Source organism: Bombina bombina, chromosome 3, assembly GCF_027579735.1.
Source record: "Bombina bombina isolate aBomBom1 chromosome 3, aBomBom1.pri, whole genome shotgun sequence".
Taxonomy (NCBI): domain Eukaryota; kingdom Metazoa; phylum Chordata; class Amphibia; order Anura; family Bombinatoridae; genus Bombina; species Bombina bombina.
This window is the reverse complement of record NC_069501.1, coordinates 702,423,924-702,440,109: the sequence shown is the minus strand read 5'-3', so window position 1 is coordinate 702,440,109 and position 16,186 is coordinate 702,423,924.

The following is a 16,186-nucleotide window of genomic DNA, read 5'->3' as shown; positions in this document are numbered from 1 at the left end:
GACTGTGGAATGATTTTATATATATAAAGCAATATGTAATGTGAAGCAATTTTTTGAAAACAATGAACATTAATGATATGGCCTACACTTCACTTATGAGTACAGTAGAACATCCATTTCTTTCCTAGACCTAGAAATATATGTAGAAAGAAGGTAATATAGAAACAAGAACATTCTTCAAAAAGTAGATTGCAATAACTACATACATAAGAAAAAGTTGTCCACTATGAAAGAATGGAAAGGGAACGTACCGACTGGACAGTTCCTTAGAATTAGAAAAACTGTTCCAAATATACCGATTTCGAAACTCAAGTTAATGTTCTACAACAAAGATTTTATGATAGAGGCTATTCAGAACAAGAGATCGAAGGGGCCATAAATAGAGCAAGTACAACAGAAAGAAGTTCACTCTTACAATATAGGAATAAAGACACTATGACTACCACTGTGGAAAAGAATGAATATGATATAGCCCTCATTACAGACTATAGCGAAAACCACCAATTAATAAGGAAAATAGTTCAATAAACATTGGCATATAATTAAAAAGGACCCCCATAATAGGGATCTATTAGCTCATAAACCTAAATCATATTTAAAAAAGCGAGAAATCTTAAACAAATTTTAGCACCAAGTGAATTAAAGAGGGAAAGCAAAAATCTGGTAGATAAAGATCTTAAAGGCCATTCCCCCAAAGGTTTTTTTCCCTGCAATTTATGTAGAGCGTGCAGATATAGTAATAAAAATAGTTCTGTATATATAGATGGGAATAGGAGAAGATTTTGCCATAAAAGACATAATTAGATGTTCAACTAAGGGGGTTATATACCTCATTAAATGTTCTTGTAATTTAGTTTATATTGGAGAGACCACCCGAATGTTACGTGACAGATCCGAGAACATTTATGTAACATTGATAAAGGCAATCTCGGACACCCATTTATACAAGCATTTTAGGGAAACCCATAACAATAATCTACAACATTTCAAGTTTTGGGGTATCTGTATAGTCAGAGGTAATTGGAGAGGAGGGGATTTTGAGGCTAAACTCTTAAAAAAGAATCAGAAATAATATATAGATTAGATACCCTCTATCCTAGAGGGTTAAATTCAGAGTTAGATTTATCCCCCTTTTTAGCAGTATAACCCGTTAGAATACATACCTTACTATTCATGTGTAACAGAAACCACCCCGTAATAATTAACAGATTCATTTTTAAAAGAGAATAAACAATAAGAAGTAGAGTACTAATAAGAAGCCCATTTTATCAGAAAAAGAAAAAATATACACAATCATAGTCCGTATCAATAATATAACTTAATATAAAATTAGCATTATTTCCCTAGATCATAGTGATTAATATATATATATTTTTTACATCTATTTTTCTTATATTTATTTAACTTTTATTTTTCATTCTTATATTTTGTTTATTTTTTATTGATATTTTTATTGTATTCCTACTTTCATATTGTCCTTTTTCTCGTTTTTAACAATGGAATACCACCCTTTGGAATTACCACCCTGAGGCAGTAATAATTACAATTATATTCACATTACTATTGCTTTATATATATAAAATCATTCCACAGTCTCATTAGTGCCAAAGAAACATAACAAGAAAACATGGGAAATTAAGATTCCCAAAGGAACAAAATAAGAACTATTGTGATTCCACCTTAAGAATCATTCACCTGAGAAATCCACCTTAAGAAACAATCACCTGGAAACATATTAACCAATGAGAAGGAAGTAACGGCTTTTTAAATCCAAGTTCTGGCAGCAACTGATATCTTGATAAAGCCCACATACATGGGTGAAACGCGTAGAAGTTGAAGTTGCCTGTTACCAGAACCAAACCCACTAGGTACCTAGTATTTACCCGCGCGTATTAACGCTAAGAGTGGGTGCCCATTCCACCTCAAGGATCGCACTTACGAAAATCCAGACTGTTTGTCACAAGCAGGGAGCTGTGAACATTGGAAGCAAAAGATAACAGCTCATCAGGTATTCACACGCAAGGAGCGGCGTACCTCTGCCGGTCACCTCCCCACGGAGGGAGTGGAGAATCCTGTGCCAGAGGATAGGAGCTGCAGCACACAAAGCGGCCCACACGCAAGGAGCGTGTTACGATTAAAGACCACAGTTTCTGAGATACATCACAGCGACATCTTGGATACAGTCGCTTGCAACTTTCTGTGAGTTAAAGTTATATATATAACCAAGCAAGGATACAAAGTATCCTAAATAAGGAACATTTTATTGTTTTTATCCAGTATATTAATTTTAATCACAGAGATAAGTCTTGTATGCAATAAACCATACAACCAAAGGGATTTCATCTGTTGAAAATATATAAGGACTACAAAGACTGTCCATTATATCCAGGAATAAATTAATTGATTTTAAGGATTTAAACATTGATCAATTCTATTTTTAAAAGCGCTTATTAGAAATATATATTTTTACATCAGGGTGGTATTCCAACAGTACTAGTTAAAGATATTGTATCTATATCTTATTTTATGTGTCTTCAAATGTTTTCATATATTGTTTTATAAATTTATGTATTGCACAAATCAGGGATTATTTCCACTAGTAAAAGATTGACAAAAAATTCACCGTATTTGATTTATTCTTTGTTTTGATATAATCTTAATCAATTAGGTGTGTTAAGTATACCCAGCTTTTTAGCGCCCTCTCAATCGCCATATTGTTTGTTCATTTTCTATCTTGAGGAGATAGTGGAGAGTGGCTTAGGTATCCTTTTTAGATTTTAAGCGCTGACAACTCCTGTGCTATCAAGCCAAGAAAAGCTGACAGGCAACAGGCATGGAGTCTGACGCGTTTCACGCCCCCTAGTGGCGCTTATTCATAGACAATGTCTATGAATAAGCGCCACTAGGGGGCGCAAAACGCGTAAGGCTCCATGCCTGTTGTCTGTCAGCTTTTCTTGGCTTCACAAGAGCGTTCAGCTATTGCTGTTTTTATTTGTTTTGCATTAAGTTATCCACTCTGCATTAATATGTACTAGGGTAATAGCCCTTTTTTTCTTCTATACCTCTGTATGCTTATGTGACTTTATTTTGGTCTGTGTCTTATATGATATATTATATGGATATTAATCTGTGGTTTAATTATGAATTAACAGCCTCTGATCTATGTTTTAGCTTTAATGTCCACTATGATAACGTTGTTTGTTTTCTTTTGCAAATTGTATTTCCATGCTGCCCCTAAGTTAAATGCTTAATGCTGGCCCCTTTAATTAGGTGAGATAGGGAAGAGGGGGGTGTTTTTTATCCTCCAATAGGTAACTTTTGTATGGTATAAGTAAAAGTGACACCTGTGAGAAAGTATGGTCTATGATTATGGCTACGCATTGCCGAAATGCGTAAGACCGTTTCTTCTACCTTTTCTACCTTGCCTTGGTGCCCATGTACCTTTTAATTGGATTGAATAAAGTCTACATTTTTTATATTTGGAAAGTTGGTTCCTGTGGATTTCTATTTGTTACTAGGGAATAGTGTTGCCATCTTGTGGCTGGAATATTTTAGTTTCCATTTAAACAGAAATACTTGTTCTCTTTTTAAAATTAAAACACATTTTCCAAAATATCATCCAATCTAAAACTATTCTGCAGGTTTTACAAGTTATGGGTATAATGACCATTGGTATTGTCCATCTAACCACAGCCACAATAGTCCATGATGCTAGCATGTGTACCTGTAGTATTATACTGTACAAGTACCTCTGCAGAACTTTCTGTGGTCCCAATTTAGAAGTTTGTGTCTTTTTGAGCACCACTTAAATTCCACAATCCACATTAAAACATCTATATTCTCCCACCTTACCCCGCTGAGGGCAAGATTACGGTTGGAGCACAATTATTTGCAGGAGGAGCTCAAACGCGTACATGAGATTGTAGTATTTTATGTGCTCGGCTCTGCAGTGTTTAAATTACAGTGTTTAAATTACTGCAGTGTTTAAATTACTGCAAATTTTTTTGTGCAAACTCACAGTAATTTACACTCCCCATATTTTCTATGGTTGGCGTTGAGCATCAAAGTGCACTCATATTACAAGTTGGGATCTTTTGAACATTTTATGCTCAAAGTTTGGGCTGAGAAAAAAGTTGCACTAAGTACCCCTAAATCTCCACTTAGCTCACCTCGAATCACCCAGCTACACTTTTAACCCCTAAACTATTAACCCCTAAACCACCACATAGCCCATCACAAATCACCCCGCTACACTCAACCCTAAACTGCCACATAGCCCACCGCAAATCACCCTGCTACACTATTAACCCCTAAACCACCACATAGCCCACTGCAAATCACCACACTAACATTAACTCCCTAATCACCAAAATCCCTATCGCAAAATACCCCCTAACCTATTAACCCTCTAACCTTCATAGCCCCCATTGAAAACATACCACCTAATCTCAAAAAAACTATCATTACAGAAAATAAAAAGAAAACAATTCCGATAAAAAAAAAGTAAGACCTATCCTAAAACTAAAGTCCCCTTAAAAAAGCCGACTCCTAGAAACCCCTAAATTAACACTAAAACCTACTCTAAAAACTGCCCTGAAGACCGCCGCCATAGATGAAGAGGAGCACCCCTGGAGCTGATCATGTAGGAGTTGAATTCAAGTTAGGCGAATAGAAACTTTGGGGTTCAGCGTTAAGATTTTTTTGGGTGGGATTTTTTTTTATTAAAAAAAGAACTGTAATCACTTTAGGGCAATGCCCTACCCTGTCCTTTTCACTGCAATCTTTTTTAGGATAGTTTTTTTTTTATATTATAATTTTTTAGAATAGGGACTTTTTTTTTATTGGACAAAAGAGCTTAATCACTTTAGGGCAATGGGGCAATCTTTTTTTTTATGGTAGTTTTTTTTTTTTTTTTTTTTTAAATAGTTTTTTTACTGGCAAAAAAAGCTATAACAACTTATGCCCTTGCAGTTACCAATTTTAGAAAGAAGACTGAAAGAAATAGCTTTATAGATTATTCCAGCGCACACAAAAAGAGCTGGAAAGAAAATATCCCGTATAGCCAGTTCCTCCGTATGCGTAGGAACTGTACTCATGAAAACAATTTCCAGTTGGAATCAGAAATATTAGAAAATAAACTAATTTGGAAAGGCTATGACAAGAAACTTTTGGGAGATGCATAAAGAAAAAGCTCTACAAAAAGGATAGGAAAGATTTATTGATAAATAAGAAAAATTAAAATAGTAACTACTCAAAAAAGAAGGAGGGGGAGACAACTATAAGATTCATAACAACATATAATGAGGGAGCAAAACAAATTAGAAAGATCCTCAATAAACATTGGTCCATCTTAAAGGCTGATCCCATTTTAGGAAGCCAATTAGGAAACAACCCAGAGTTAACATTTAAGAAAGGGAAAAATCTTAAAAACATTTTAGCCCCTAGCAGATTGAAAAAACCAATGGAAAACAGTATTAATAACTCTAGTTGGCTGACGGGTAAGAAACAACTCTATTACATTTACGAACTCTGATCACTCACAACAGTTTAACATCAAGATTAGGAGCAATTGTCATTCTACATATGTAGTGTATCTCCTTGAGTGTGGGTGTGGCCTGTATTATATAGGCCGCACGAAAAGAAAAATAAAGAGGAGAGTATATGAGCATGTAAATAATATTAAAGAGAAATATCCCAAACATAGTGTGCCCAGGCATTTCATGGAGGCACACAACTGTGACCCCAGTAGCTTACGTATACAGGTCATAGATTGGGTGCCCCCTAAAGAGGGTAACAGACTCCTCAAACTGCGTAAATTAGAAACTCTTTGGATCTATAAGATGAAAATGTTTGACTCCATTGGGGGATGAATATTGACATAGATGTGGCAGCACACATGTAAGCACATGACAGACAATATCCCTGTATATACGCATCAGTTAGGATGTTAGCACATTCAAACTAGAATTCTGTATTAAGTTGCATTTAAATTAGCAGATTTTAGCAGATAATTTTAATGTATGGTTCATCATTTTTTAGCATGCACAGGTTATTTTATACTGTGCTCCAGTTCATTCTTTTTTTAATATCTCTCACATGTTTTTAAGTTTTATACAATTTATTGTTTTAAAATATTATGAAATGATAATCATTTTGTGTATATTTTTAAGTCATTTTGTCTTGTAATTCTATGTATCCTTTAATGTATGGATCGGAAGCCAAATAGTTAAACCTGGATTGCACACAGAAAGGGGTGTGCTATCCAATAATTGAGGTAAAAATCTGATTGGTTAATTAAATCCATATATAGAACAACATTACAGTTATACTCACCTGTCCTCTTGAGAAAGCCCGTTCGTTAAACGGGAGAAACGCGTTGATGTTGAAATACACACCGCATAGGTGAAATTTTGAATGTACCTGTTATAACCGTTTGCTGTGGGGGTCCAGCTACCACTTCGAGGGCTTGTGGCTATTGGTCCGGTCAGCATCGAGTTGTACATCTTTTTATCTGCCTTTTAAATTGGAATCTTGTAAGTGTTATCCTATTTGTGTGTCAATTGTTTCTTTGTTAAATAAACACACTTGAATCCGATGCGCTCTTTGTTTTTTCTTCTATGATTATGCCCTGAAAGGGCAAACATTTTTGCCAGTTAGGTTTTTTAGCATAGAAATTTTTTAGATAGGAAATTTTATGTAATGCAAAATAGCTATGATTAATTTAGGGAACTTCCTGACAAATGCTCTTTTCAGTTAAATTTTTTTAATATTTTTTTTTATAAAATTTTTATTTTTGGGGGGTTACTTTGGTTTTAGGATAGGGATTTTTATGAAAAATAGCTACAATCACTTTAACTAGGGCACTGCCCGACAAAAACCCTTTTTAGGGCGATTTTAGAATACATTTTAGTGTTTAAGGGTTTTTCTTTAGTTGTGGGCTTTTTAAAGGAGACTTTAGTTTTAGGATAGGTCTTGTTGTGTTTTCTTATTTTTGTAATGGTAGTTTTTTTTAGTTTTTTTTAACTAACGGGGTGTTAGGTAAGGGTGTTGGGGTTAGGGAGTTTATAGCGGAGGGCTATGTGGCGGTTTAGGGGTTAATAGGGTAGTGGGGTAATTTGCAGTGGGCTATGTGGCGATTTAGGAGTTAATAGTGTAGGGAGTTTATTGCAGTGGGCGGTATATAGATAGATATAGATATATAATATGTATTTATAATAAATAGAACATCTGCTATGTGAAAAACAGAGAAAATGTGAAATATTCATATTTCATGTCAGGTTAGCACACTTTGGTTAAACGTGATTGGGTTGTGTGACTCTGGTTGTTTTTCGGTCTTTATTAAAGTCTGTGAGGAATATCTTAAAGTGGTCGCAATGTTCTAACTTCTGCTTTTTGCACACGTAGGGTTAGTGGCTTAAACAAAAAACGTTTTACTTTCAACTTGTAATACTCGTGCAATGCGCGCAAAAGCTTACCACTAGCGGAGTTAATGCATGAGCAGGAGCGATAAATAGCGCTCCACTCATAATCTAGCCTATAATTGGGTATACATATTCATGTATATGTTAAAATGATATATTTATCTATAAATATATTTATTTAGCCAAAGATTAACTCAGCTAATTAGTCCCTAAGGGGGCAAGACAATGATCCAATAAGAACAGAGACACCCCCCAGCTATATTTTGAATGGCTAGAGACATTAGGGGTGGAGTGAAAGTTGCAAACAAAAAAAACAACACAGATTGGGAACACAAGCTGAGAAGCTCTCTCACAATTTTTCTTGGGCACAAGCTTACTTTCTCTTTGCTGTCTTGCTGAGAGAAGATTACCTGCTCACCTCACTAAGCAGCAAATAACTGATTCCCCTAGCACTATTTTTACTTACTCCATTGAACAGATGATCGTTTGCTGAAACAAAAAGGGCACTTTATCAAGGGAACTGTTACAATGTTCTGAACTCAGACACTCTACAAAGAGAGACATCATTCCACACAGGCCCAGCAGTCACAAAGGGAGCACACAGCCTCCCATATTGAGCATAAACCAGTTTTCCATATTACATAATTGGGTATCGATAAAGTATATAGTGATTAATTATTGTATCAGTTGTTACATTTAGAAAATTATTTTAAAATAAGAATTAGGCAGTTGATAAAACTTATCCGCCAATAGTTGATGCCTTACTTAGCATGACCAACCCCTAATTCCTACTGTAGGAGATATTAATTAATTGTATGATATTGGTATAAGGCCTTGAAACTTTATATTGATATGTGTGTATTTGGAAGTCCCTTGAGTTATAATAAGTAATGATGGTAAAAAGATGTGATGTTAATTTCAGTTTAATATCTAATATTATTATTTATTTATAAAGCACCAACAGATTCTGCAGCGCTGTCCATGGATCCATGGGTCCATGGGTACAAAGATAAAAGTACAGTAACAATACAATACAAAGAGACACCCAAGTTTAACAAACCAATACAGGGGGAATTGAGGACCCTGTTCCCGTGGGAACTTACAATCTAGATGGGTAGGAGGATGAGAAACAGGAGGTGGGGACAGCAAAGGTTGTGAATGATGTTAGTGTGGAGTTAGATGAGGGCAGCTATTAGGCAAGTGGAATTCATTTGTTACTGATTTGGAGATAGACTTCCCTGAAAAGAAAGGTCTTTAGGGAGCGTATAAAGGAGGAAAGGTTTAGGGGAAAGTCTGACAGCTTGAGGAAGTGCATTCCATATGGTAGGTGCAGCACAAGAGAAGTTCTGTAGTCTAGCATGGGGAGGAGGGTGATGGTGCAAAATGCAAGGAGCAGGTCATTTTTGGATCTTAGGGGGCGGGCTGGAGTATATTTGTTGATGAGTGAGGACAGGTAGGGGGGGCTGCATTGGTAAGGGCTTTGTAGGTCAGGGTGAGAATTTTGAATTTAATTCTGCTGTGAATGGGAAACCAGTGAAGGGACTCGCAGAAAGGTGCAGCAGATACAGAGCGTCGGGATAGGTGGATTAGCCTAGCCAGAGCATTTAAGGATGAATTGAAAAGGGGAGAGGGCGGGAGAGAGGGAGGCCAGTTAGTAGGTTATTACAGTAGTCAAGTCAGGAAATTATTGCGTAGGTGGTTGCGACAGGATGAAGAGAGCAATTGGATGTGGGGTATGAAGGACAGATTGGAGTCAAATGTAACTCCTAGGCAGCAAACTTGGGGTGATGGGGAGATATTGGTGTCACCAACAGTGTTTGAAAAGTTAGAAACCGGGGTAGAATTAGAGGGGGGGGGGGGGTTAGAAGGAGCTCAGTCTTGGACATGTTGATTTTTAGGTGGTGAGAGGCCATCCAAGAAGAAATGCCAGATAAGCAGACACTAATGTGAGAAAGGACAGAAGGAGAGACTGCAGGGGTGGATAGGTAGATCTGAGTATCATCAGCATAGAGGCGATAATTGAAGCCATAACTACTGATAAGTTTACCCAGTGAGGAAGTATAAATAGAGAAGAGTAGAGGACCCAAAACAGAGCCTTGAGGTACTCCAACAGACAGAGGCAATGGATAGAAGGAGTCGCCAGCAAAGGAGACAGAAAAGGACCTATTAAAGAGATAAGAGTGGATCCAGGAGAGGGCAGTGTCAGAGAGCCAAAGGGAGCTGAGATGGTTATCTTATGGGTAATATTTACCTGTGCACTGAATTACTTTAATATTGTTAAAAAAATATTGGTGTTTGTGTGTTGGGAAACCCTTGAACGACACTAGAGGCTAAAAGTGTGTTTTAGACTTTTAACTTAATATTTTACGCTAGTCCTAAAGCCGTGTACACGGACATTTTTTGCAGTACAGCAGTCTCACCCTTGCTCTCTCTCCCCCTCTCTTTTGCTCTCTCTCTCCATCTCTTTTGCACTCTCTTCTCCCCTCTCTTTTGCTCTCTCTCTCCACTCTCTCTTTTGCTCTCTCTCTCTCTCCCCCCTCTCTTTTCCACTCTCTCTCCTCCCCCTCTCTTTTGCTATCTCTCTCCCCTCTCTCTTTTGCTCTCTCCTCCCCCCTCTCTTTTGCTCTCTCTTCCCCTCTCTTTTGATGTCTCTCTCCCCCTCTCTTTTGCGCTCTCCTCCTTCTCTTTTGCTCTCTCTCTCCCCCCTCTCTTTTGCTCTCTTTCCCACTCTCTTTTGCTTGCTCTCCCCTCTCTTTTTTGCTCTTTCCCTCTCTTTTGCTCTCTCCCCCCTCTTTTGCTCTCTCTCTCCTCCTCTTTTTCTCTTTCTCCCCTCTCTTTTGCTCTTTCTCCCCTCTCTTTTGCTCTCTCTCCCCTCTCTTTTGCTCTCTCTCTCTCCCCTCTCTTTTGCTCTTTCTCTCCTCTCTTTGCTCTCCCTCCTCTCTTTTGCTCTCTCCCTCTCCCCCCTCTCTTTTGCTCTCTCTCTCCCCCCCTTTCTTGTGCTCTCCCCCATTTCTTTTGCCCTCTCCCCTCTCTTTTGCTCTCTTTCTCTCTCTCTTTCCCTTCTCTTTTGCTCTCTCTCTCCCCCCTCAATTTTGCTCTCTCTCTCCCCCTTTCTTTCCCCCCCCTCTCTTTTGCTCTCTTTATCTCTCTCTCTCTCTCCCCTCTTTTTTTTGCTCTCTCTATCTCCCCTCTCTTTTGCTCTCTTTATCGCCCCTCTCTTTTGGTCTCTCTCCCCTCTCTTTTGCTCTCTCTTCCCTATCTTTTGCTCTCTCCCTTATCTTTTGCTATCTCTCCTCTCTCTTGCTCTCTTCTCCCCTCTCTTTTACTCTCTCTCCTCTCCCTCCCTCTCTCTCCTCCACTCTTTTGCTCTCTATCTCCTCTCTTTTGCTCTCTCTCCCGCACTTTTTTGCTCTCAAAATCCAATTGTCACAAGGACAGAAAGTGATGTGAAATTTTCTGAACAGGGACACAGATAACAAAACAAACTTTTCCCTATGCTATCCAAAACTAAAAAAATGTTTGGCTAGAGTTTCACCTAAAAAAAAGTACTTGTTCCAACTTACATACAAATTCAACTTAAGAACAAACCTACAGAACCTATCTTGTTCGTAAACCTGGGGACTGCCTGTATAGGATGTGGCTGTCCTATGAACTGTTCAAATATTTGTGTGACTAATTCAGTATATTATATAGGGGTTCTTTAGCAAACGCCTCTCTTTTGCTCTCTCTCCCCCTCTCTGTTGCTTGTTCTCTCTCTCTCCCCCCCTTTCTCTCTCTCCCCCCCCTTTCTCTCTCTCTCCCCCCCCCCTTTCTCTCTCTCTCCCCCCTTTCTTTTGCCCTCCCCCCCTCTCTTTTGCTCTCTTTCTCGCTCTCTCTTTTCCCTCTCTTTTGCTCTCTCTCTCCCCTCTATTTTGCTCTCTCTCTCCCCCTCTCTTTTGTTCTCTCTCTCCCCCCTCTTGTTTGCTCTCTCTCCCCCATCTCTTTTGCTCTCTCTCTCCCCCCTCTCTTTTGCTTGCTCTCTCCCCCTTTCTTTTGCCCTCCCCTCTCTCTCTTTTGCTCTGTGTCCCCCCTCTCTTTTGCTCTCTCTCCCCCCTCTCTTTTGCTCTCTCTCTCCCCCTCTCTTTTGCTCTCTCTCCCCCTCTCTTTTACTCTCTCCCCCTCTCTTTTTCTCTTTCTCTCCCCCCTTTCTTTTGCCCTCTCGCACCCTATTTTGCTCTCTTTATAACTCTCTCCCCTCTCTTTTGCTCTCTCTATCTCCCCCCTCTCTTTTGCTCGCTCTCTCCCCCTTTCTTTTGCCCTCCCCTCTCTCTCTTTTGCTCTCTTTCCCCTCTCTTTTGCTCTGTCTCCCCCCTCTCTTTTGCTCTCTCTCTCCCCCTCTCTTTTGCTCTCTCTCCCCCTCTCTTTTACTCTCTCCCCCTCTCTTTTTCTCTTTCTCTCCCCCCTTTCTTTTGCCCTCTCGCACCCTCTTTTGCTCTCTTTATAACTCTCTCCCCTCTCATTTGCTCTCTCTATCTCCCCCCTCTCTTTTGCTCTCTCTATCTCCCCTCTTTTGCTCTCTCTCCTCCCTCTCTTTTGCTCTCTTTCTCCTCTTTTTTGCTCTCTCTCTTCTCTTTTGCTCTCTCTCCCCCCTCTCTTTTGCTCTCTCTCCCCTCTCTTTTGCTCTCTCCCCCTCTTTTGCTCTCTCTCCCCGTCTTTTGCTCTCTCTTCCCTCTCTTTTGCTCTTCCCCCCTCTCTTTTGCTCTCCCTCTCTCCCCCTCTCTTTTGCTCTCTCCCCTCGCCCCCTCTCTTTTGCTCTCTTTCCCCTCTCTTTTGCTCTCTCCCCCTCTTTTGCTCTCTCTCCCCTGTCTTTTTCTCTCTCTTTCCTCTCTTTTGCTCTTTCCCCCTTCTCTTTTACTCTCCCTCTCTCCCCCTCTCTTTTGCTCTCTCCCTCGCTCCCTCTCTTTTGCTCTCTCTCCCCCCCTCTCTTTTGCTCTCTCCCCCTTTCTTTTGCTTTATTTCTCTCTCTTTCCCCTCTCTTTTGCTCTCTCTCTCTCCCCCCTCTCTTTTGCTCTCTCTCGCCCCCCTCACTTTTGTCCTCTCTCTCCCCCCTCTCTTTTGCTCTCTCTCCCCCCCTCTCTTTTGATCTCTTTCCCCCCTCTCTTTTGCTCTCTCCCCCCTCTCTTTTGCTCTCTCTCCCCTCTCTTTTTGCTCTCGCTCCCCTCTCTTTTGCTCTCTCTTCCCTCTCTTTTGCTCTCTCTTCCCTCTCTTTTGCTCTCTCCCTTATCTTTTGCTCTCTCTCCCCTCTCTTTTGCTCTCCCCCCCTCTTTTGCTCTCTCTCCCCTCTCTTTTGCTCTCTATCCTCCCTCTCTTTTGCTCTCTCTCCCCCACTCTTTTGCTCTCTATCTCCTCTCTTTTGCTCTCTCTCCCCCCACTTTTTTTTGCTCTCTCTCCCCCCTCTCTTTTGCTCTCCCCCGCTCTCTTTTGCTCTCTCTCCCCCCCTCTTTTGCTCTCTCTTCCCCTCTTTTGCTCTCTCCCCCCTCTTTTGCTTTCTCTCCCTCCTCTTTTGCTCTCCCCCCCCACTTTTTGTCTCTCTCTCCCCCCTTCTTTTGCTCTATCTCGACCACTCCCGCCCGGCCACACCCGCTCCTGTCTTGCCACGCCCCCATCTCATCGCTCCCGCCATGGCCGCTTCCGCCCACCCTCTCTCCCCCCTCTCTTTTGCTCTCTCTCTCCCCCCTCTCTTTTGCTCTTTCTCTCCCCCCCCTTTCTTTTACCCTCCCCCCTCTTTTGCTCTCTTTATCTCTCTCGCTCTCTCTCTCTCCCCCCTCTCTTTTGCTCTCTCTATCTCCCCTCTCTTTTGCTCTCTCCTCTCTTTTGCTCTCTTCCCTCTCTTTTGCTCTCTCTCCCCTCTCTTCCCTCTTTTTTGCCCTCTCTCCTCCCTCTCTTTTGCTCTCTGCTCTCTCTCCCCCACTCTTTTTGCTATCTCCTCTCTTTTGCTCTCTCTCCCCCACTTTTTTTGCTCTCTCTCCCCCTCTTTTTCTCTCTCTCCTTCTCTCTTTTGCTCTTGCTCTCTCTCCCTCTCTCTTTTGCTCTCTCCCCCCCCTCTTTTGCACTCTCTCTCCCCCTCTTTTGCTCTCTCTCCTCCCTTTTGCTCTCTCTCCCCTCTTTTGCTCTCTCCCCCCCTCTTTTGCGCTCTCTCCCCATCTCTTTTGCTCTCTTCCCCCCTCTTTTTGGCTATCTCTCCCCCCTCTATTTTGCTCTCTCTCGACCATGCCCACTTCCACCCAGCTACACCCGCTCCTGTCCTGCCACGCCCCTATCACATCGCTCCCTGTCTAATCCTAACGGCCAGGTATGTTTGTCCTCACGTAATCTCTACTGTACATGATTACATCTGGCAAACATAGCTGGCTTTTTATTATATAGGATGTGGCAGTCCTATGAACTGTTCAAATATTTGTGTGACTAATTCAGTATATTATATAGGGGTTCTTTAGCAAACGCTGCTGGATTGGTTTTAACATATTCTAAAGCATTTTAAGATTATATTTGATTTGAGTCACTTTATATTTATTGATTAAAGGGGCAGTCAACTCAAATGTTTTTTGTTTAAAAAGATAGCTAATCCCTTTATTACCCATTGCCAAGTTTCGCATAGCCAACACAGTTATATTAATACACTTTTTACCTCTGTGATTACCTTGTATCTAAGCCTCTTATGACATCCCCCTGATGACATGACTTTTTATTTATTATCTATTGACTTGCATTTTATCTAATTAGTGCTGCGTTGTGCAGAACCCCCGGGCATGAGCACAGTGTTATCTATATGGCCTACATGAACTAGCAGTCTCCTGTTGTGAAAAGCAAATAAAAATGCATGTGAATAAGAGGCTGTCTATAGTGGCTTAGAAACAGGATGAAATTTAATATAATAATGTTGGTTGTGCAAAGCTGGGGAATGGGTAGTACAGGAATGATCTATCTTTTTAAACAATAACAATTTTAGTGTTGACTGTCCCTTTAATGTATTGAATTGCTAGCATAAAGCTTTCTGATTGGTGTACTGGACTTATATAAAGAAATTGTCAGATAATTATATTGTACATGCTAGTAACGCTATTAATCTGTCGCACCACAGTAAAGTTTTAATTGTAATATTTGGCTCACAATCGTTAATCGAAATTTGGTAATAAGACATATTCTGTTAATTGGTTAATGCCACTGATTTATTTTGAAGTACTTGTTTAATTATTATTTCTAATTACCTAATCAGGTTTGGTTATCAAGAGTGCATAATACCATCTTCGTAAGTTTAGTTTAGCAGACAACTAAGTTGAAATTAAATTAATTTGAATAATTTATAAATTGTTTGTATCTTATTAATGCTTTATTAAATGTGTTCTATATTTTTATTATAAGTTATTCTTCATTTGCATAATAATCATTTTGCTCTGTTTCCTAATAACACCTAGCAGAACTTAGTAATTGTTAATTAGGGTTAAATATTAATAATTAATAATAATTTTATTATTCTATTAATAAACATCCTAAAAGCTGAGAAAATATCTCAAAATAAAAAAAGACATAATGACTGCAAATACGTTATGGTGTTAAAGTGTTTAATGTAGGGATCCTACTTCAGGGAAGATTCATTCAGTTGCTTTGTTTTCCAAGAAGCTCTCCAGTACAGAATTAAATAATGATGTTGCTTATAAGTAGCTGTATGTCCAGTTTGAAGACTCAATTTGAGGTAAGGTTGTTTGGGTATTTTTTCCCCAAAGCCTCACTCCAAAAATACTAAACAGAATGCTAAATCTCACCAGTTTCTTCAAGATAAGGAGACTACAGTGAAAAATAAGCCTATTATTTCTACTCGTAAAGTCCTGGCCCAAATCAACATCTCTGTACTCAGAAAGTTAAATGCTTAAAAAATGTCTGCATAGGTCCCTCAATCTGCCTAAAAATGTGTTCCTTAGTCTTTACGTTAGGAGATAAATCTATGGGTGTGATGTCTTCTTTCTAGGCATCCATTTACAAGTCTGGTGGCTATCCCTTCTTAAGGACACTGAGAAATAGGTATCTACATGTATCACATGTACCTCTAACAACGTTCCTCGATCTTCACCATTATACCTTCTAAAACCACTACCTATATCTAAATGGCCCTGAACTCACCTGGCAATGGACATATCACTAAACTATCTCACTTTAAAGAAAATACTGATAAATGGGTAGTGTTTGATCAGTTCTACATTATGGCCCACCTTGTTTCTCTGTCCAAGTTATCCTCTGTTTAAGAATTAGCAGTTTCAGATAGAGGCTCCCAGTTTGTGTGTGATTTTAGGCAGCTGCCTTTGTGCAACAATATTAGGAATCACCATTTCCTTCTCTTCTGCATACCATCTTTAGACTAAAAGACAGGCAGAGAGAACCAATCAGAAGTTTGAGGCTTAACTACGAACATACTCTTCTGCCTTACAATTTGCCTTCAAAATGATCTAATTTCCTTCTTCTGTTAGAAATGGTCCACAATGCTGGTTGGCAATCTTCTCTTCTGGGTACCTCATTCTATGTAGCCCATGGCTATTAATTAACAACCTTCCTACTTGAATCCTCATCTAGTGAACTATCCTCAGACTGTTGGATAGCCTTTCTAGTTGCACATTGGTGTGGTGAGTACATCAGGACTTTTTTAAGTTATCGGGTCATTATAAGTGGTTTGCTGATCGCAAACACTTCCACTTATCTACTGCCTGGGTGATTGTGTAAGGCTGTCTAGACAC